Consider the following 21165-nt stretch of genomic DNA (forward strand, 5'->3'; position numbering starts at 1 on the left):
TCAAGTGATTCTCCTGCCTCAGTCTCCTGAGTAGCTGGGATTACAGGAGTGTGCCCCCATGCCTGGCTAATTTTGTATTTTTAGTAGAGGCGGGGTTTCCCCATGTTGGCCAGGCTGATCTCAAACTCCTGACTTCAGGTGACTGGCCTGCCTCGGCCTTCCAAAGTGCTGGGATTACAGGTGTGAGCCACTGTGCCCAGCTCCCCGATTTTCTACCTCAGATGATTAATGCACCGGCATTGTAATGAGGTTTGAGGGAGGCACATCTCACACAGTGTCATGAGAACCCACTAATCAACCTTACGAACCACAAAAAGGGTCTATCCCTCCGTTTTGGAGAGGCATCATGGCATAATAGAAGACCACTGGCCTAAGGGCCTAAGGTCAAAATATCTGACCGTTAGCCAGAGCTTTACCACTTTTTTTTTTTTTTTTTTTTTTTTGAGACAGCGTTTTGCTCTGTCACCCAGGCTGCAGTGCAGTGGTGCTATCTCGGCTCACTACAACCTCCACCTCCCAGGTTCAAGTGATTCTCCTGCCTCAGCCTTCCGAGTAGCTAGGCTTACAGGCACCTGCCACCACACCTGACTAACTTTTGTATTTTTAGTAGAGACAGGGTTTCGCCATGTTGGCCAGGCTGGTCTTGAACTCCTGACTTCAAGTTATCCACCTACCTCGGCCTCCCAAAGTGCTGGGATTACAGGTGTGATCCACTGCACCTAGCCTACCACTTAATAATTATGTGATTTGGAGCAATTCATTTGGCTGCACAAAGCCTCAATTTCTTCATCTAATAAATGGAGAAAATAATGTCAACCCCATAGTCATCTCACAGGACTTCTGTGAGGGCCACATAAGAAGATGCTTGTGAAGACACTACATTAATTTGTAGTTCTGTACAGTTTTTGAGGGTTAGTGTTCTCACTGTGAACTCTTTTACAAACTTCAGAGTATAAACAGGTCACGTCTGTTTCATTTTTCCATCTTCAATTAAGATAGATTCAGGCATGGTTGGGTGTGGTGGCTCACACCTGTAATCTCAGCACCATGCGAGGCTGAGGCGGGTGGATCACTTGAGGTCAGGAGTACGAGACTGGCCTGGCCAATGTGGTGAAACCCCATCTCTACTAAAAATACAAAAAAAAATTAGCCTGGTATGGTGGTGCATGCCTGTAATTCCAGCTTCTCGGGAAGCTAAGGCAGGAGAATCGCTTGAACCCAGGAGGTGGAGGTTGCAGTGAACCGAGATCGCACCACTGCACTCCAGCCAGGGAGACTCCGTCTCAAAAAAAAAAAAAAAAAAAAAAAAAAAAAAAAAAAAAAAGGATTCGGGCCGGCATATGCCTGGTGGTCAGGAAATCCAGTGGCAACCTCTCAGGCTCCTCCGTACTCCTCCAGGCAGCCAGAGAACATTGCAGGCCTTACACAGCCCACACAGAAGATCCTAGCTGACTGCTGCCTGGTGCTGGCATTGCTGTGGTTGGTCCTTTCTGCCTTCCAGTGTTACGAAGAACATTGGTCTCCCGTGGCTGCCGATCAATGTTGTTACTCTTGCTGCTGTGAAGTTCCCCGGACCCAGCTCCTATCCCAGGCCAGTGTGTCCCCACTCTCTCTGTGATTTGCTCAACCAAGGGTACTCGACTCATGGCACATGGACATCCATAGGTCACAGGTTTTTTTTTCTTTTTTCTTTTTGTAGAGATGGGGGTCTCGCTATGTTGCCCAGGCTGGTCTCAAACTCCTGGACTCAAGCAGTCCTCCTGTCTCAGCCTCCCGAAGTGCTGGGATTACACATGAGAGCCACTACACCCAGCCTGCATTAGTCTGTTCTCACACAGCTATAAAGAACTACCTGAGACTGGTTAATTTATGAGGAAAAGAGGTTTAATTGACTCCCAGTTCTGTAGGCTGTACAAAAGCATGGCTAGGAGGCCTCAGGAAACTTACAATCATGCAGAAGGCGAAGGGGAAGCAAGCACGTCTTACCACGGCAGAGCAGGAGAGCAAGTGAGTGCAGGGGGAGCGGGGGGAAGTACCACACTCATAAACCATCAGATCTCACGAGAACTCACTATCATGAGAACAGCATGGGGGAAATCCGCCTCCATGATCCAATCACCTCCAACCAGGTCCCTCTCTTGACATGTGAGGATTACAATTTGACATGAGATTTGGGTGTGGACACAGAGCCAAACCATATCACAACCTATAGGTCACAGTTCTTTGTGTCTGGTCCCATCAGTCACACAAGTTTGTCCGTTCCAGTGCCCTGATATCTTAGAAGTGCTGGACCCAGGATGGTCCAGGTATCTATATTTTGTGAAACTCACAACTATTGCCCCTTTTCCAGTCCTAGGGAGTTCAACAGCACCAGAGGGCTCATCCTATATCCCCTAAACACAATACAGAGATCACACCCTCTCTGAAGACACTTAGATTGTCTTCTCCACTAACTACTGCCCCAATCCACCAGGCAGTTTCTCTCCTTTGACCCTTCAAACACAAGAGACTCCTTTCTGGATCCCAGGACTCAGTTTCCTCCAATGCACTCAGCTTTTCAAACACACCGCAAGCTTATTTATGTTACACTTCCTCCCCCTTTCTGTTTTGAGAATTGTCTTAAGGTGGCTAAGGTGATAGATACCAGTGTCCAAAACCTAAGTTTATCTGATGTGAGGACATTGAGATATAGATATCTATAATATCTATTTATCTATCTATCGTCTCATGGCATACATTTGAATCCTTTAAATGATGAACTTTCTGAAACGCACTCTGCCCAAGCCTACATTCACAAACAGACTATGTGAGAAGTCTTTTATGGTCTGCTTCCTGGTGCAGAGACACCGTTGTATGGCAATGTTCTTGCTCTCCTTCTGCTGTCAGTCTGTGAGTGAATATCTCAAATTCTGGATCAATATCCCTGCCTTTTGCTGTCCTCTTTCATCTAATTCCCTATTTTCAGTGAAACTGGATAACAAAATTTGCCAGAGTAATGTACAAATAAAACATTGGTAAGTATTTAGCTCGGTAAATATTTGTTAAGTAAATGAATTGGGTGTTCAGTGATCTCTCGGGGACTTCTCTCATAGGCCAAAGTGCATGAGTGTTGTAACAGTAATTTCAGTGGCTCTGAGGCCTCTTTTGCCTCTGCCAGGGAGAGTTATATTCCACGGAGTTGGGGTTGCCAGGAGAGTGGCTTTCAGGAAAGTGCAGCATTGCAGATCTATTGTTTTCCAAAAGCAACAATTGTGAAAAAATTAAAAAGTAGTTTTGGACCACGAATCAGAGACCAAGGTTCTGTAGACTGGCCAATAGCTATCAGAGTGACTTTGGCAAGTCAGCCACCTCTCTGGGTCTCTGTTTTCTAGCTTTTAGTAAAGTCACATTGGATTAGTAGTTGTCAACTATTTTTGGTTTGCAAACTCCTTTGCAAACCTGATTAAAAAAAAATGAGCCCTCTTTCCATCTCCACACATATACACAAAAGTCAGAGGCCGGTTTTTTCATGACCTCTCTATAACCTATTCCAAGACCCCCAAGTTAAGACCCTAATGTCGTGCCTTCGATGATCACCATAATTTCCTCCAATTTTGAATGATAGAAATTTCAGAAATTGCAATGTGTGACTTAGGGAAATTTTGAAGGGTGTAGAGTTGTTCTCAGAGCTCCTCAATTTTATGACCTCAGGAAACTATTCAAAAACCCCATCCTAAATATAATGTTTTAAATGTAAAGTGTGAAGTATGTTTCCCTACTGTGAGCCCAACTACAATTGTTGGCTCTTTGAGGTAATTTGTACATAATAAAAAGGAGTGTGCAGTATATTTTAACATGGTAATCATATAATAAAGTAGTTTACCTATTGTTCCTGAAACACCTGATTAATTTACTTTTATGGGGGTATGTTTCAGAAGCAAGACAAATCAGTGGGAGACCGTGAAAGTGGCTGAGTGGTTACTAACTCATAAGCTTCTCTGTCGTCTGTCCCTCCTGACCCCCGCCACCATCCCTCCCCACTGCTGCCAACGTACCAAACTCAACCTTAACCCACCTATGAGTTCCTTTCCAGGTTCACAGACCCAGTAACTGCCTGACATTTTACGATGCCCCTACCCACTGGGCCCCCAGATGCTGAAACAAGGGTTTGGCAAACCAGTTGGTTCGGTTAAACCAATCAGGTTTGACCAATGACCCCACTCAGGTGGCCTTGACCTCATCTCATATGTTCCAATTGGTTCTTCATGAAAGCTAGTGAGACTCATTTCCAAGGGTTGCCAAGAGAATCTAACTTATTATAGCAAGAGTAAAGAAAGGCCACAGATAAAACCAAGACTCGTGTTTCAGAACGCAAACCAGAAAATGGAAGCAAAAGATCCTATATTTGGACCACGGGAATGAAGACAAGAAAAACTGCAGAGAAATAGATGCCTGTGATTGAAGCAGTTCCTCAGTAATCGACACTAATCAGGGCAATGTTAGAATGGAATAATGTAGAATTCAATAGAAATGTATATTACATCCATTGGGAGCCAGATGACTTCATCACAGCTAATGTTATTACAATGAATATAAAAGGAAGTAATGATTCACCATTTAGTTACTTTCCTCCCTTCCCCCAACACCTTTTCTTCAGCTTTAACAAACTGGTCTGAAGCCAACTGCGACATCAGTTTAGTAATGACTTTAAGCACCATTTACGCTGCTATCATGGCAATTTAAATTGTCACTTTCTATTAAAAGGTCTACCTTAGAATGGTTTTAAGTGAAAGCGTTCCACACTGACAGTGCAATTAAACAAGAAAAAAAAATCCTTTCTTGGGATGTCAGTGCAAACGCATTTTAAATAGTGGTTCAGCAGCGCCTTGCTAATTTAAACTACAGTATTGCTTTCTACTAAAGAATAGAAACTGATTTGGGCTTTTCTCCCTCCCCGTACTGTGTGACAGTTTGAATTGGCACTGTGTTCCAGTCAAAGCCCTGATGTGCCAATGGGGTCCCTGAACCTAAAGTGTATCCCTCCCAAGGCAGGCATTAAACAGAAATAATTTCCCCTTGTGAAGGGGAAGCTTCACCTTTCACAGCATTTGCTTTTAAAATTGCCCTTTTCTGATTCAACTTGCCTTTCTCAAACTGTGGTCTCACTTGCTCATCAGGGAGAGAATGGAGAGGTATGGGGGACCTACTTTATTGAGATGACAACTTTCTGAATCAAAAGTGGACAATCAGGAGGCCAAGGTGGGTAGATCACCTGAGGTCAGGAGTTCGAGACCAGCCTGACTAACATGGTGAAACCCCATCTCTACTAAAAATACAAAATTAGCCAGGTGTGGTGGCACATGCCTGTAATCCCAGCTACTTGGGAGGCTGGGGCAGGAGAATCGCTTGAACCTGGGAGGCGGAGGTTGGTTGCAGAGAGCCAAGATTGCGCCATTGCACTCCAGCCTGGGCAACAAGAGCGAGACTCCATCTCAAAAAATAAAATAAAATAAAATAAAATAAATAAATAAAGGACAATCAACTAGAGAAAATTTAGTGTGGAAAAGAATTCTGAGTACGGGTATATGAGTTTTTCTCTTTCAGATTTCTAAGTTTAGATCCTGAGGCGGTTTATGCATTTCGCCAACCTCCTCCTTCAATTCAGCTGAGGAAAGACCCTTCAGGCACTTTCATCTTTGAATACATTTTAACACAGAAAACGGTAAGGGAGCGCAACTGTTGAACGTGCCAGTACAAAATAACACGTTTTATCTACCTCATTTGCTTTCTGCACTCCTGTAGACCCAATAGTCCATAATTCCCAGGCATTTGGCTTAGATAGATTCCAGCTATCAGAGAGAATAACACAATTACATTCTTAGGTGTGGGTGCCTTAAATTAGAAGTTGAAGAATATTTGAACAGCAGGAATGGCTGGCATTTTCTTTTAATGGTCTTGAAGCGTTTCCAGCCTGACAGAACCTTATGTCATGAGCAATAGCTCTGAAGCACACTAGGCTCACCAGAAGTAAACGAGGCATAACATTTAAGTTGCTTCTGTTACATTCTCAATTGATATCGTTATTGCTCTGAAGGACACCGAGATAGCATCTTGAGAAAAGTGTCCCAATGATGGTTATCGAGATGCAATTTTTTATGTCTACACAATTACATTTCTAACTTCGCCATATTCCACACTTGACTGCCACGGAAAAGATGATCGATGTAAACTCAGTCCTCACAAGAATAATACATAAGCTACTGGGATCGAAACTCATTTTTATTTTACAAATTAGGCAAACTTTCTTTCAGTTCCATTTTCTTCCGTTAATATAACGCATTAGTATTTAAGCCCAGGGCAGCTGGAAACAGAAGAAATGGCCTGCTGATTTGGGGGCTGACAGGGGCTAGGAAAGGGTCACCTCAGAAAGTAGTATTCCTTTTTTTTTTTTCTATTTTCTGGTAGAGATGGAGTTTCGCCATGTTGCCCCGGCTGGTCTCGAACTCCTGGGTTCAAGTGATCCTCCCACCTCAGTCTCCCAAAGTGCTGGGATTACAGGCATGAGCCACTGTATCTGGCCAGAAGTATTCCTTCTTGAAAAGTAAAGGTGAAGGGAAAGGAGACAGACCCAGAGAAATAGTCTTTCGAGAAAGGCACATGGAGGTTTGAAATCAAGGTGTTGGCAGGGCCAAAAGCTCCAGAGAAGATTCTTTCTTTGCTTCTTTCTAGCTTCTGGCGGTTGCCAGCAATTCTTGGCATTCCTCAGCATTCAGTTGCATCACTCCAGTGTCTTTCTCCATCTTCACATGGTCAGCATCCCTCTGTCTCTCTTTCTCTTCTTGTAAGGTACCAGTCATATTGGATTTAGTGCCACCCCTCCCCAACCCAGTATCACCTCATTTTAACTGATTTCATCTGCAAAAACTATTTCCAAATAAGGTCTGAGGTTCTGGATTGATATGGTTTGACTGTGTCCCCACCCAAATCTCATCCTGAATTGTACTTCCCATAATCCCTATGTGTCATGGGAAGGACCAGGTGGAGATAATTGAATCATGAAGGGGTGGGGGGTTCCCCCATCCTGTTCTCATGATAGTGAGTTCTCACGAGATCTGATGGTTTTATAACGGGCTTCCCCCTTCACTGGGCACTCATTTTCCTTCCTGATGTCATGTGAGGAAGGACGTGTTTGCTTCACCTTCTGCCATGATTGTAAAAAAGTTCACCATCTTAACCATTTTTAAGTGTACAGTTCAGTGCCGTTAAATACATTAATTTTCCTGAGGCCTCCCAGCCATGCTAAATTGTGAGTCAATTAAACCTCTTTCCTTTATAAATTACCCAGTCTCGGGTATGTCTTTATTAGCAGCGTGAGAACAGACTAATACATGGGTAGACATGATATTTTGGGGGACACTGTCTTTTGGACCTCAGTTGGGACTTTCCATTTCTCTTTGGTAGATTTTATCAATTTCTTTTGATCTGTAGCCCAGTTCAGTGAGGTTCTTATTACTTTTCACAGTTGCTCCTCTAGGATCTTAGCTTTACAGATTTCATATGCATGCCTTCTATGTCTTTATCCACACGGCTGATAAAATATCAATTAATAAAAGTGTTGAATAGATTAGGGTCAACCTGGGGCATATCACTTTTGATCTCCTGGTACGGAAATAGTTTTTTAATCAACTAAGCAATCACTTATATATACTGTCATCCAATTACATGTCTCCTTCCTGTCCAAAAGGACGTCAGACACTTGGTTGAAACCAAGACACACGAAATATACAGTATCTTCTTAATTGATCAGTCTAGAAATTGCTGTCTCCTAAGCCACAATGAGATGCCACTTCTCACCTACTAGGATTTATAAGGAAAAAAAATGAAAATAACAAGTGTTATTAAGGACGTGGAGAAATTGGAACCCTCATGCATTGTTGATGGGATTGTAAAATGGTGCAGCTGCTGTGGGAAATAGTTCGGCAGTTCCTCAAAAGATTAAACACAGAACTATCACATGACCCAGCAATTCTGCTCCTACGTATTTTCAGTTCAAAAGAATTGAAAGCAGGAATTCAAACAGCTATTTGTACCCCAATGTTCATAGCAGCATTATTCACAATAGCCAAAAGGTGGACACAACCTCTTGTTGTGTCTATCCACCAATGAATGGGCAAATAAAATGTAGCATATACCTATAATATCATTCAGCCTTAAAAAGGAAGGAAATACATGCTACAACATGGATGAACCTGGAAAACATTCTGCTTAGTGAAATAAGCCAGACACAGTAGGACAAATATTGCAGGATTCCACTTATATGAGGTGCCCAGGATAGGCAAAGTCATAGAGACAGAAAGTAGAATAGAGTTTACCAGGGGCTTGGAGGAGGGGGAAGGAGGAGTTATTGTTTAAAGGATACAGAGTTCTTGTTGGGGGTGATGGAAAAGTTGTGAGTATAGATAGCGGTGATGGTAACACAACATTGTGAATGCCACTGAATCGTATACTTATGAGTGGTTAAAATGATAAATGTTACTTTATATTTTGCCACAATACAATAAGCAGAAAAAATTGCCCCCCTGAAAAGAGATGCTTCCCCCACAAAAAAGAAAGTTAGTTGGTAGAACTTCAAATGTGTACCTTGGGACCGTAGAGTTGGCAGAAAAGTTAGCACAAAACAAAGCTTTAGCTTCGCATCAAGGTATTATTTTAAAGCAGTTTCTTGGGAAATAATTTGATGAAAGCTTCATTTTTATGTTTTGGAAGTAAAGCAGTTTTTCCTTAGTCAGAAATTTTGTGGATTCAATTAAATCCACTACATGTATTGAAGAAAGTATGCACTGAAAGAATTAAAAGGCCTGGCCTCTGCTATCTTGGAGAATGCCCCAAATCCCAGTTGTTTTTTCCCCTTAAAAAATTGTGGTAAAACACACGTAACATAAAATTCATGGCTGGGCATGGTGGCTCACGCCAGCACTTTGGGAGGCTGAGGTGGGTGGATCACCTGAGGTCAGAAGTTTGAGACCAGCCTAGACAGTATGGTGAAACCGTGTCTCTACTAAAAAGACAAAAATTAGCTGGGTGTGGTGGTGCCTGCCTGTAAGCTTAGCTACTCGGGAGGCAGAGGTTGTGATGAGCCGAGATGGTGCCACTGCACTCTAGCCTGGGCAACAGAACGAGACTCTGTCTCCAAAGAAAAAACAAAAACAAAAACAAAAAAAACCAAAAAAAACCCCATCATCTTAACCATGTTTTAATGTATAATTCAGTGCCATTAAATACATTAATAATGTGCTACCGTCACTACCATTCACCTCCGTAACTCATTTTATCTTAGAAAACTGAAACTGTACACATTAAACAGTAACTCCCCATTCCCCCAGCCCCTGGCAACCACCATTCTGTTTTGAGACAGGGCATCACTCTATCACCCAGGCTGGAGTACAGTGGCGTAATCTTGGTTCACTGCAGCCTTGACCTCCTGGGATGAGGTGATCTTCCCACCTCAGCCTCCTGCATAGCTGGGAGTACAGGTGTGCCTCCCCACACCCAGCTAATTTTTTGTATTTTTGTAGAGATGGGGTTTTGCTATGTTGTTGAACTTCTGGGCTCAAATGATCCACCTGCCTTGGCCTCCCAAAGTGCTAAGATTACAGGCATGAGCCACCGCACCCGGCCACCATTTTTTCTGTGTCAATTAATTTACTCTAGATACCTCGTATAGGTGGAATCATGCAGTATTTGTCTTCTTGTGTCTGGCTTAGTAGAACGTCATCAAGGTTCATCTACGTTGTAGCATGTGTCAGAATTTCTTTCAAGGCTAAGGAATATTCCCCAGTTGACTTTAGATTCATTTGTCTTGTAGTATAAGGATGCAATTATTATTATATTCTGTCCTTACCCTTAGAGAATAACACCTTGTAGCACTTGATTGTGGGTTCTCCGGGGTGAGAAACCATGTGCTATTTATTTTAATCTGGCACTTGACACATTAGTGCTTGCTGGATGGACAAATAGTTAAGAGATGTCAAAAGTAGACACCATGTGGCTCTTCTGGGCAGGACCTCATGGAATGCCCACATGGAGATGGGGACACTGATGGGTCCAGATTCTGACCTTGTTCTAAAGTTTCAGAATATGGTGATGCAACTCTAGAAAGCTGATTTCTGCTAGCTCGTGAGAGATTGTTTTGTATTTTATCACAACTTTGAGACATAATTCATATAATTTACTGATTTAAGATGTACAATTCAATAATTTTTAGTATATTCACAGACTTGTACAACCACCACCACAGTCAATTTTAGAACATTTTTGTCCCCTGTTAGAAGAAACTGGTACCTTTTGGCAGTCACTCCCCAGTCTCACCTCCCCCAGCCCCTGGCAACCACTAATGTGCGAAGTTCCATCTCTCTAGATTTGCCTATTCTGGGTCGGGTGTGGTGGCTCACGCCTGTAATCCCAGCACTTTGGGAGGCCGAGGCGGGTGGATCACCTGAGGTCAGGAGCTCCAGACCAACCTGGCCAATATGGAGAAAACTTGTCCCTACTGAAAAATATAAAAGTTAACCAAGCATGGTTGTGCATGCCTGTAGTCCCAGCTACTCGGGAGGCTGAGGCAGGAGAATTGCTTGAACCTGGCAGGAGGAGGTTGCAGTGAGCCGATATCATGCCACTGTACTCCAGCCTGGGTGACAGAGTGAGACACTGTCTCAAAAATAAAATAAAATAAAAAATAAGAGGTTTGCCTATTCTGGACACTTAATATGGAATAATATGTGTCCTTTTGTGCCTGACATCTTTCACTTAGCATGTTTTCAAGGTTCATCTATGTTGTAGCACTTCATTCCTTTTTAATGGGCAAATAATATTCCATTATGTGGCTATCCCAAGTTTTATTTTTCCATTCATCGTTGATGAATGTTATAGATTGAATTGTGCTGGCTTCCAAAAAAAAAAGTTATGTTGAAGTCCTAACCACCAGTACCTCAGAATGCGACCTTATTTGGAAATAGGGTTGTTGCAGATGTAATGAGATAAGATGAGGTCATATTGGAGCAGGGTGAGCTCTTAACCCAATATGACTGTAGTATCCTCATAAGAGAAGAGGGACAGAAACACATAGGGAATATGCCACGTGACGACAGAGGCAGAGGCTGGAGTTATGCAGTTGCAGGCCACGGAAGTCCAAGGCTTGCCAGTCACCACCAGAAATTGAAAGAGTCAGGGAAGGTTCTCCCCTAGGGCCTTCAGGGGTAGCATGGTCATGCCAGCCTTTGATTTTGGACTTCAAACCTTCAGAACTGTGAGAGGATAAAGCTGTGTGTTAAGTCACCCAGTTTGTGGAATTTTGTTATGGCAGCCTGATATGGTTTGGATTTATGTCCCTGCCCAAATGTTTATGTTGAATTGTAATCCCCAGTATTGGAATAGGGGCTGGTGGGAGGTGATTGGATCATGGCGGCAGATTTCTTCCTTGCTGTTCTCGTGGTAGTGAGTGAGTTCTTGTGAGATCTGGCTGTTTAAAACAGTGTAGCACCTCCCCCTGCTCTCTCTTCCTCCTCCCCCGGCCACGGCCACGTAAGACAAGCCTGCTTGCCCTTTGCCTTCCTCCATGATGGAAAGTTTCCTGAGGCCTCCCCAGCCATGTTTCCTGTACAGCTTGCAGAATTGTGAGTCTATTAAGCCTCTTTATAACTTGACCAGTCTCAGGTAGTTCTTTATAGCAATTAATCCATTCTCATGAATGGATGAATACATAGCCCTAGGAAACTTACACAATGGGCATCTGGGTTGCTTCCAATTAGAGACTCAGTTTTAATATGTCTGCATTATGTGTGAAATAATGCTTTTGGATCAGTCAAGCACATCGTCTCAGTTAATTCACACAACAAACTTGTGAGGCAGGTATAATTCTCTCCAATTTCTCAATTAAACTAAGGCCTTGGCTGGGTACCGTGGCTCATGTCTGTAATCTCAGCACTTTGGGAGGCTGAGGTAGGCGGATCACTTGAGGTCAGGAGTTTGAGATCAGCCTGGCCACCATGGTGAAATCCCATCTCTACTTTAAAAAAAAAAAAAAAAAAAAAAAAAGCTAAGGCCCAGAGAAGATATTAAAGGGCCAAGCTAGGATTTAAATCCAGGTCTTCTGATTCTAGGTTTAACGCTCAACAAACCAGAATGCCAAGAAAGTAACTTACAGTAGGAGAGGCAAATGGGTAAGAGAGTATATCTTTCCCTGAGAAAGATATAGCAATGACAATAGCTAGCATTTATTGAGTATTTACTAAGTGCTGGGCACTGTGCTAAATACCTTTTTACATGTGGCAAACACTGCTAGTTGCCTACATGTCTTCCTCTTCTTCCTAAGAGAAACCCGAGCTACCCAATGTTTCAATGATACCAGCTGAAAATTTCATTTCCCAGCGTTTATTGCAACCAGGGCTGATCAAGTGTCATATCTTTAGGCAATATAATTTCTGTGGAAGTTGCAGTGAATTTCCAATGTGGCAGAGATAGTTAGCAGTACCCCCAAAGATTCATGTTCGCTTTCCATGGCATAGAGATGCTGCTGGGAAGAACTGCCCATTTGGGGACTATATTTTCTGGCTCCCTTTGAATCTATGTGGACCCATGTGACTGAAGTCTGGCCAATAAAATGTGAGCAAAAATATACCTTGATTCTAGACCTGATTCATAAACCTTCCTACACAATTCCCCACGCTGTCTCTCTCCCCGCATCTGCTGGCAACACATTCATGCCTATTATGACCCTGGAAGCCACATCTTCTAAACTGGTCCCTGCAGGACCACACTGAGCAGAGCTACATCCCGTCCTCTCCCCATAACTCCCGCTCCCTGCTATCAATTGGCCTTGGCAAGAGTGAGAAATAAATTTCTATTGTGTTAATCCACTGATGAGTAGGGCTTGTTTGTTTTAGCACTTAGCCTACCCTGCCTTAAACATCTGGGAAAGCTTTTGCTTTCTTGATTCAGTCATCACCCCTCCTTCCTTTTCCCTGCCAGAAATATAGACATGATGGCTAAGCCTGCAGCAGCTATGTTGGGATCATGAGAGAAAGGTCAGGGAACTACAAAGACCTCAGCTCTGAAATCTTTGAGCCCCTTCTCCAAGGCCAGTGACCACCTACCTCTGGGCTTTCTTGTCAGTGAGAAAAAAATCATCTCCTGATCTGAGGAAGCCACTATTTAGTCAGAGATTCTGTTGCTCACAATCAAACACAATTCCTAACAGACTCCATTGTTCACCCAACTCCTCACAGGCAAGCACTATTCACATTCCTAATTTAACTAGGAATGTTATATTTCTAAATTTAATTTCCTAAATTTAATTTCTAAGAAATTAAATGTTTTGTTGATGATCACATAGCTAAGTAAGAGACAGAAACAAGAGTATATTTGTCTGTTCTCATGCTACTAATAAAGACATACCCAAGACTGGGTAACTTATAAAGAAAAAGAGGTTTAACAGACTCACAGTTCCACACAGCTGAGGAGGCCTCACAATCATGGTGGAAGGTGAAGGAGGAGCAGAGGCATGTCTTACATGGCAGCAGGTGAGAGAGTGTGCAGGGGAATTGCGCTTTATAAAACCATCAGATCTTGTGAGACTTATTCACTATCATGAGAACAGCATGGGAAAATCCCACCCCCATGATTCAATTACCTCTCACCGGGTGCCTCCCATAATACATGGGGAGCTACAATTCAAGATGAGATTTGGGTGGGGACACAGCCAAACCATATCACAGGGCTCTAACCATTAGGCTGCAAATATTAACCAATGTACCATATTGATTTTTTCTAGTTTTTTCCTAAAAATGCCTATTGTTCTATCTTGTATGGCATCATTACATAAGATCTTGAAATCAGAAACCCAAATTCAACCTCTTATTTTTTAATTCAAATATATTTATGGGTATATTTTCAAGCAGCAATGTTAGAAGATAATGCTTCACACAGCTGAGCATAAGGACGGAGAAACAATCCGCAATCTTAGAAATATATCACCACTTGAACTTGCCATATTAGCAATGAACTAAGATTGATTACATTACAAAAGAATCTCTTGGTGGCTAAGTCATTTGGTTTGCAAAAGGACTAAAAGGTAACAATTTAAAAGAATCCAAACTTTCATATTTATTATATACTTATTTTCTTTTTTTGAAACAGGGTCTCCATTTGTTGCCCAGGCTGGAATGCAGTGGTACGATCATGTCTAGCTGCAGCCTCAACCTCCCAGGCTCAAGTGATCCTTCCACTGCAGCCTCCTGAGTAGCTGGGACTATAGGCGCATGTCACCACACCCAGCTAATTAAAAACATTTTTTTGGTAGACACGGGGTCTCCCTATTTTGACCAGGCTGGTTTTGAACTCCTGGGCTCAAGTGATCTACCCGCCCCTGCTTCCCAAAGTGCTGGGATTACAGGTGTGAGCTTCTGTGTCCTACCGTTATTCTTTTCTTAATCCAATTCTTCCTTAGAAATAATGTATCACACTTTGATGCTTTAAAATATACTATTTCTTTCCTTGATTTAATTCTCTTCTTTCAGTGGCATAAAAGTACTTATCATCTTCGCTTCTTTCTCTCACATAGAGTGCCAGTTCTACATCTGCTGTCCTCCAGGAATTAAATAACCAGCTTATAAGCCTGGGATCCCCTGGATGTAAACTGACTATAGGGGACAAACAGAAAAGACACCCAGGAGGAGGCTAAGTGGGTGGCTCACGCCTGTAATCCCAGAACTTTGGGAGGCTGACGTGGGCAGGTCACTTGAGGTTAGGAGATCGGGACCAGCCTGGCCAACATGGTGAAACCCCATCTCTACTAAAAATACAAAAATTAGCTGGGCTTGGTGGTGTCTGCCTGTAATCCCACCTACTTGGGAGGCTGAGGCAGGATAATTGCTTGAAGCTGGGAAGCAGAGGTTGCAGTGAAACATGATCACGCCACTGCACTCCAGCTTGGGTGACAGAGTGAGAATCTGTCCCCCCAAAAAAGACACCCAGGAGGGTGTGAGGATGAATATGCCCCAGTAAACAACTTGACTCCTCTAGGGGATATATTTTGGGGTATCTACCTAGCCAAAAAAACAGTGATTACCCCTGTCACCAGGAATTCTCTCTCCAAACTCCGTCACCACGCCCCCAGTTTTCAAAGTGATACCCCTTGTAGGGTGTTTGTACGTTCATTCCCACCTCATTGGCTACAGAAAATTGCCTGGCTTCAGCATCTAACCCAAAGGCAACTAAAATCTCTTTTCCAGGAAATTTGGAAGTTTAATTCTATGACATTCAAAGTCCATCTGGGTTTTAGGACAGCAGAGATGTAAAAGCTCAGAAATAGCGGCAGGTGTGCTGAAAGCTGAAATGCAGAGAGAAGAATTAGTTGTGCGGAGAAAAGCAAGATAAAGAGAAAGGAGAGAGAGAGAGGAAATACAATTCCCCAGCTTCCCAATAATATGAGTTTGATTTTAATCCCTTTTCTAGGTCTTCACTGTGTAAGTTCCATAAGGCAGGCCAGTAGCCTTATAATGAATTCTCGCTTTGGTTAAGTTCACTTAAGTTGGTTTCTATATTTGTAGCCAGGGCCCTAATTGACACACGTTACAAGAATAGCTCCAGTGATAAATGTGTCAACAATAGCTAATGGATCTAGTAGATTTCTTAAGTAAAAGCTGATGGCCAGGCACGGTGGCTCAAGCCTGTAATCCCAGCACTTTTGGAGGCTGAGGCGGGTAGATCACGAGGTCAGGGGTTCAAGACCAGCCTGGCCCAGCTGGTGAAACCCCATCTCTACTAAAAATACAAAAATTAGCTGGGCATGGTGGCGGGTGCCTGTAATCCCAGCTACTTGGGAGGCTGAGGCAGAGAATTGCTTGAACCCAGGAGGCAGAGGTTGCAGTGAGCCAAGATCGTGCCACTGCACTCCAGCCTGGGCAACAGAGCGAGACTGTGTCTCAAAACAACAACAACAAAAACACACACACTCACCAAAAACAAACAAAAAACCAAACAAAAAACAAACAACAAAAAAACCACACACACACACAAAAAACCCACAAACACACAAAAATTAGCCAGCTGTGGTGGTGTGTGCCTATAGTCCAAGCGGCTCAGGCGGCTGAGCCAGGAGAATGGCTTGAACCTGGGAGGCAGAGTTTGCAATGAGCTGAGATTGCACCACTGCACTCCAGACTGGGAGACAAAGCGAGATTCCATCTCATAAATAAATAAGCAGCTATTGTAAGGTTTCCAGTAGGAAAGTGGTCTATGAACCACCATATAGAAAGATTGACTGCTGGGTGTGGAATGGGGCAAGAGCAGGAGAGAGAGAGAGAGAGGCTGATACATTCGGGAGACAACTGCAGTACCAAGGTGGCAGGCGTTAATAGCTTGGATCAGGCAGGTGGCCGTGGGGGTGGTGAGAAGCGGGTGAATGTTAGTTATGCTTCAGAGAGAGAGAGAGCGCTGATTGGGAGGGATGAGGGAAAGGAAAGAATCAAAGAGGAATCCAAGCGACTGGCTTAACAAGCAGGTAGATTTGGGGACCATCTCCTGAAATGGAGAATACTGGACAAAGATGGTCAATTGGGATATTGGAAGTTTCTTTGTAGGCCCCCATTTTGGTGATTCCCCGCTGTTGTAGGTTGAGGAGAGAAAGAGAGAAGCCTAATTTACTCAAACAGGGAATGATATATTTATTAGAGAAGCCAGTCCATCGGGGGCAGTCTGAACTGGGCTGGGAATGTTTGGTATCTACAAGATAGTACGGGCTGAAAATTACATATGCGCCTCCCTGGGCAGAGAGGGAGGGGGAAGGGAGGCTGAGTGTGAAAAAGTGAGTTTGAGGCTTGCCAAAGATTATTTGTCATGGGTTCATTATCTCTGATTAAAGGAGAACAAATTCTACTTAAAAGGCAGGCAATTAGAAAATTAATTGACTTAACTGCAATGTACATACCCCATACACAACATATTGGTCTCAAAAGTTGTCTGTGGTTGTGATTTTCATAAAGCAGTGGCTCTAATCCTGGCTGTACATTAGAATCTCTTTTTTTAAAAGACGGAGTCTCACTCTGTCACCCAAGCTGGAGTGCAGTGGTGTGATCTTGGCTCACTGCAACTTCCACTTCCTGGATTCAAGCGATTCTCCTGGCTCAGCCTCCCAAGCAGCTGGGTCTATAGGCCTGTGCCGCCACACCCAGATAATTTTTATATTTTTAGTAGAGATAGGTTTTCACTATGTTGGCCAGGCTCGTCTTGAACTCCTGACCTCAGGTGATCCACCCACCTTGGCCTCCCAAAGTGTTGGCATTACAGGTGTGAGCCACCGTGCCTGGCAGTAATCTCTTGATGGCATTTATAAAACACCACTGCCCAGAATTTACCCCCGACCAGTGAATTGAAATCTTTAGGAGTAGGGTTCAATTACCAGTATTTTTCTTTCTTTTTTTTTTTTTTTTGGAAGAAAATGACTTTATTCTAATTAACTCACAAAGAATAAAATCATAACAGCTAGTTTAAGGAGGTAACACATTTTGCCCAGTCCCAAATTCTACAGAGTAGGAACACACCCCCTTCCATTTCAGTTCTGAAGCAAGGAAGCGAGGAATGACAGGAGAGGTTTAACTGACGGTTACACTTTATACCTTCACTATCAATTCTATTTTTACACTAAATTAACTTAAGGTATGAGAGCTGATTTTCCATCTCTCCAGGCTGAACTTCTTGATTAGGCCAATCCGTTTGCAAGTCGGCACTGTTTCAGCACCTCATTGAAACCCTCACAGAGCTTGATGTCACCCTGGTTCTGGGCACACTCCAGAAACTGTTTGATCTCATAGAAGCAAGGCTGCTGCTGCTGTGCCAGCTGGGTTCCCTGTGGCTCCTGGTAAGTGATGTCAGGACTCGCAGGCTCAGCATTACTTCCTCCACTGAAGCCCCCAGTAATGGCATGACCCAGTGTGTGTCCCACAGCAGAGCCCACAGCCACGCCAGCTGCAGTGGTTGCCATCTGGGCCATCAGACCTGGCTGCTGGGGTGCAGCAGCAGAAGAGCCAACTGCAGATGGGGGTGCCGCTGCTGGTGGCTGAGCGACAGGTGCCAGCCTGGGTGCAGCTCTCATCTGAGGTGCCCGGCTGGCCGGAGGGGCCACGCGGGAGGTGCGGCTTCGGCTTCCACGCGGCATCCTAGGTACTCGACGGCTCGGCCTCTAATTACCAGTAGTTTTCTTCCAAAGCTCTCCTCAGATTATTCCGACATATAACTATGGTGTGTGAAAACCATTGGTAAAAAGCAGTTTAAACATAGCTCATGTCATTTGAAAATGGCCATTTTGGTAAGCTGTTGCCCTTCAAGTAATAATTTTAAACTAAGCAGTACCTTGAACCAAGAAAAGACAATTTGTCTTGATTTTCTGAGTGCTTTTTCATACCACAATGTATTAAATGTGTCCATCATTCAATGGCAGTTTTTCACATGGAAATCTCCTTAAAACGAAACTCACCAACCAATTCATGTCCAAGCTACTCAGTTGGTGGATGACCTAATGTATTACTTTTCAGCAGATCGATTCCACCAGAGATGGAATCATCACTGTGAAAAATGTCCTTGCTTTCCTCACCGGTGTTGAATGGCAGCTCCTGGTCTGTCTCAGTTCAGAACACTCAGTGGCTTGCAAAGCCAGCTGTTTTCATGGTCGACTGTTTCACACAGCTTGGTCAGAACCACATTAATGGGAACGCTGCCGCTGCTGAACTATGAAATTTCCTGATTAAGGAAGTGAGAGGAAATAAGACATTAACTAGCACCTACACAGAGCACACAAACTTGGGGAGTTTTTTTTTTTTTTCTTTGGGAGAATTAAAAGCAGAAGATGCGGCTATTACAATTCCCTGAAATAAGATGACAGAACCAAGGACGAACATTTAACAGCTGTTTTGGAACTGATTCTGGGAATAAACAAAAAGCTGCCTATGGTTTCGCCACAGTTAAAAAGCACAGGCTCTGTGATTCATACATAGTCTATAGCATGTGAATGGAGCCAAAGGAATGATACCAAGAAAAGACAATGACAAAAAGGGAGGTTTAATCATCATGATGGTTGCAATTATAAATGTTAACTTGAGAAGAGGATTGCTTCACTCTGCTAAGGACGCCAAGGATTTGAGGGGTGTCTACAGCAAGTGGACCAAAGGCTGTTGAAATTTCTCTCCCTACTCAAAGAACTTCAAACTTTAATCTATTAATATTTATAAAAGAGAGAAGGAAAATATTATTTTGATAGCTGGTATGAAAATTCTTAGATTTCAATTCTCTCTCCTCCCTTCCCTTCTTCCCTCCAGGTCTCCCTCCCTCCTTTCTTCTCTCTCTTGCCTTCCTGCCTTACATTAAAAAAAAAAAAAGCCTGTTTAGAGTAGAAGCTGAGATGGCAAGGGGCCTAAGTATGAACAGAACCGCTTCGCATGAAACAAGGAAAGAAATTTGTGTTTTGAACCAGAGAGAGAAAAGTAAAATGAGAAAATGGAGTAAGAAAATGGGCTGAGGAATATGGGGTATACCCTGTAACCCCCAAATCTTCAGTAAAGTTCTAAACTCACAAAATGCTCACGGGGGCGGGGGGTAGTCAGGGATCTTGTGCAACAACCGGGAAAGGGTCTGACCTTTGGCAAGGGAAGGAATCAAGAACACATGCAGAGACAACAAATTAGGGCCATGAATTAGGGCCAGGATTTGCAGAAATTGTAGGAAGGGCTGTGGATCCTCATTGTCTATGACACCTGGGGTTTCAGCCAAGTTTACCTTAACCTCTGAAGGCCAGAGTGGCTTCATCTGGGATCTATTTGCAAGGATTTGAGAGAAGTTTCTTATACGGACACTGTCATCGGATTTATAGCCCACCCTAAATCCAGTTTTTCATTTAAGCTACATGGCTGTGAAGCCACGCTGTGGTTTTTCATTGAGTTCCGTACACTGAATTTTTTGAGTCACACCTGGAATCATCATCAAGTTTCCACGGGGCACAGGAATCTCTAGTGCACATTTCCCAATTCTGACTGCATGAGGAGTGGAAGAGGTTAGACAATATTCATTATCTGGCCAACCACATCAATCCATCCACCCATGAACTCAGCAAGCATACAGAGCACTTTCTATGTTTAAGGCATCACACTAGGCACTTGTCAACAAAGATGGACAAGACTTAGATCCCCATCTCAAGGAGCTTAGTCTAATGCCACCTGTAGTGCTGTTGAATTGTGCTCACCCAAAAAGGTATGTCCAGGTCCTAACTCTGGTACCTATGAATGTGGCCTTATTTGAAAATATGGCCTTTGCAGACATAATTAAGGATCTCAGGATGAGATCATTCTGGATTTAGGGTGGGTTATAAATCTGATGACAGTGTCCTTATAAGAGACAGAAAAGGAAGACAGATAAAAAGATGGCCAAGGGAAGATGGAGGCAGAGCGATGCATGCTGCTACAAGGCAAGCAAACTCGAGGGTTTTTCCTTTAAGCGATGTGGCTGCGAAGCCATGCAGTGGCATTTCACCGAGTTCTGTGCACTGAATTTTTTGAGCCATACCTGGAATAATGATCAGGTTTCCACAGAGCACAGGAGTCTCTAATTTTTCCCGCAGAGGCCTTCAGAGGGAACCAGCTCTGCTGACACCTTGATTTTGGATTTCTGGGCTCCAGACTGCGAGAGAATAAATTTTTTTGGGGGGGGGGGTGGGTGGGTGGTGGGGAGACAGAGTCTTGCTCTGTTGCCCAGGCTGGAATGCAGTGGCGTGATCTTGGCTCACTACAACCTCTGCCTCCCAGGCTCAAGGGATTCTCATGCCTCAGCCTCCGAGTAGCTGGGATTACGGGTGCCCGCCACCACGACCAGCTAATTTTTGTGTTTTTAGTAGAGATGGGGTTTCACCATGTTGGCCAGGCTGGTCTCAAACTCCTGACCTCAGGTGATCTGTCCGCCTTGGCCTCCCAAAGTGCTGGGATTACAGGCATGAACCACCACACCCGGCAGAATTTGTTGCTTTAAGCCACTTAGTTTGTGGTTATTTGTTACAGCAGCACCTAGGAAACCAATACAGCAACTTGTACTGCAGTAGCTAGGTACCAGGCAGAAAGGGGTAAATGCCACAACAAAAGTATAAGATTC

The 21165-nt window shown here is 43.6% G+C and overlaps 1 non-coding gene and 1 pseudogene across 1 annotated transcript; both read right to left on the bottom strand.

The window, feature by feature from the left end:
- Window positions 1-215: 215 nt before the first annotated feature.
- On the bottom strand, window positions 216-320 carry LOC123571525 (small nucleolar RNA U13). Its single transcript, XR_006695676.2, has one exon. It is a non-coding gene; the product is annotated as a small nucleolar RNA U13 (small nucleolar RNA).
- A 17119-nt stretch (window positions 321-17439) lies between these two features.
- On the bottom strand, window positions 17440-18216 carry LOC102117716 (coiled-coil-helix-coiled-coil-helix domain-containing protein 2 pseudogene; annotated as a pseudogene).
- Window positions 18217-21165: the final 2949 nt, after the last annotated feature.

Source organism: Macaca fascicularis, chromosome X (genome assembly GCF_037993035.2).
Source record: "Macaca fascicularis isolate 582-1 chromosome X, T2T-MFA8v1.1".
NCBI classification, from domain to species: domain Eukaryota; kingdom Metazoa; phylum Chordata; class Mammalia; order Primates; family Cercopithecidae; genus Macaca; species Macaca fascicularis.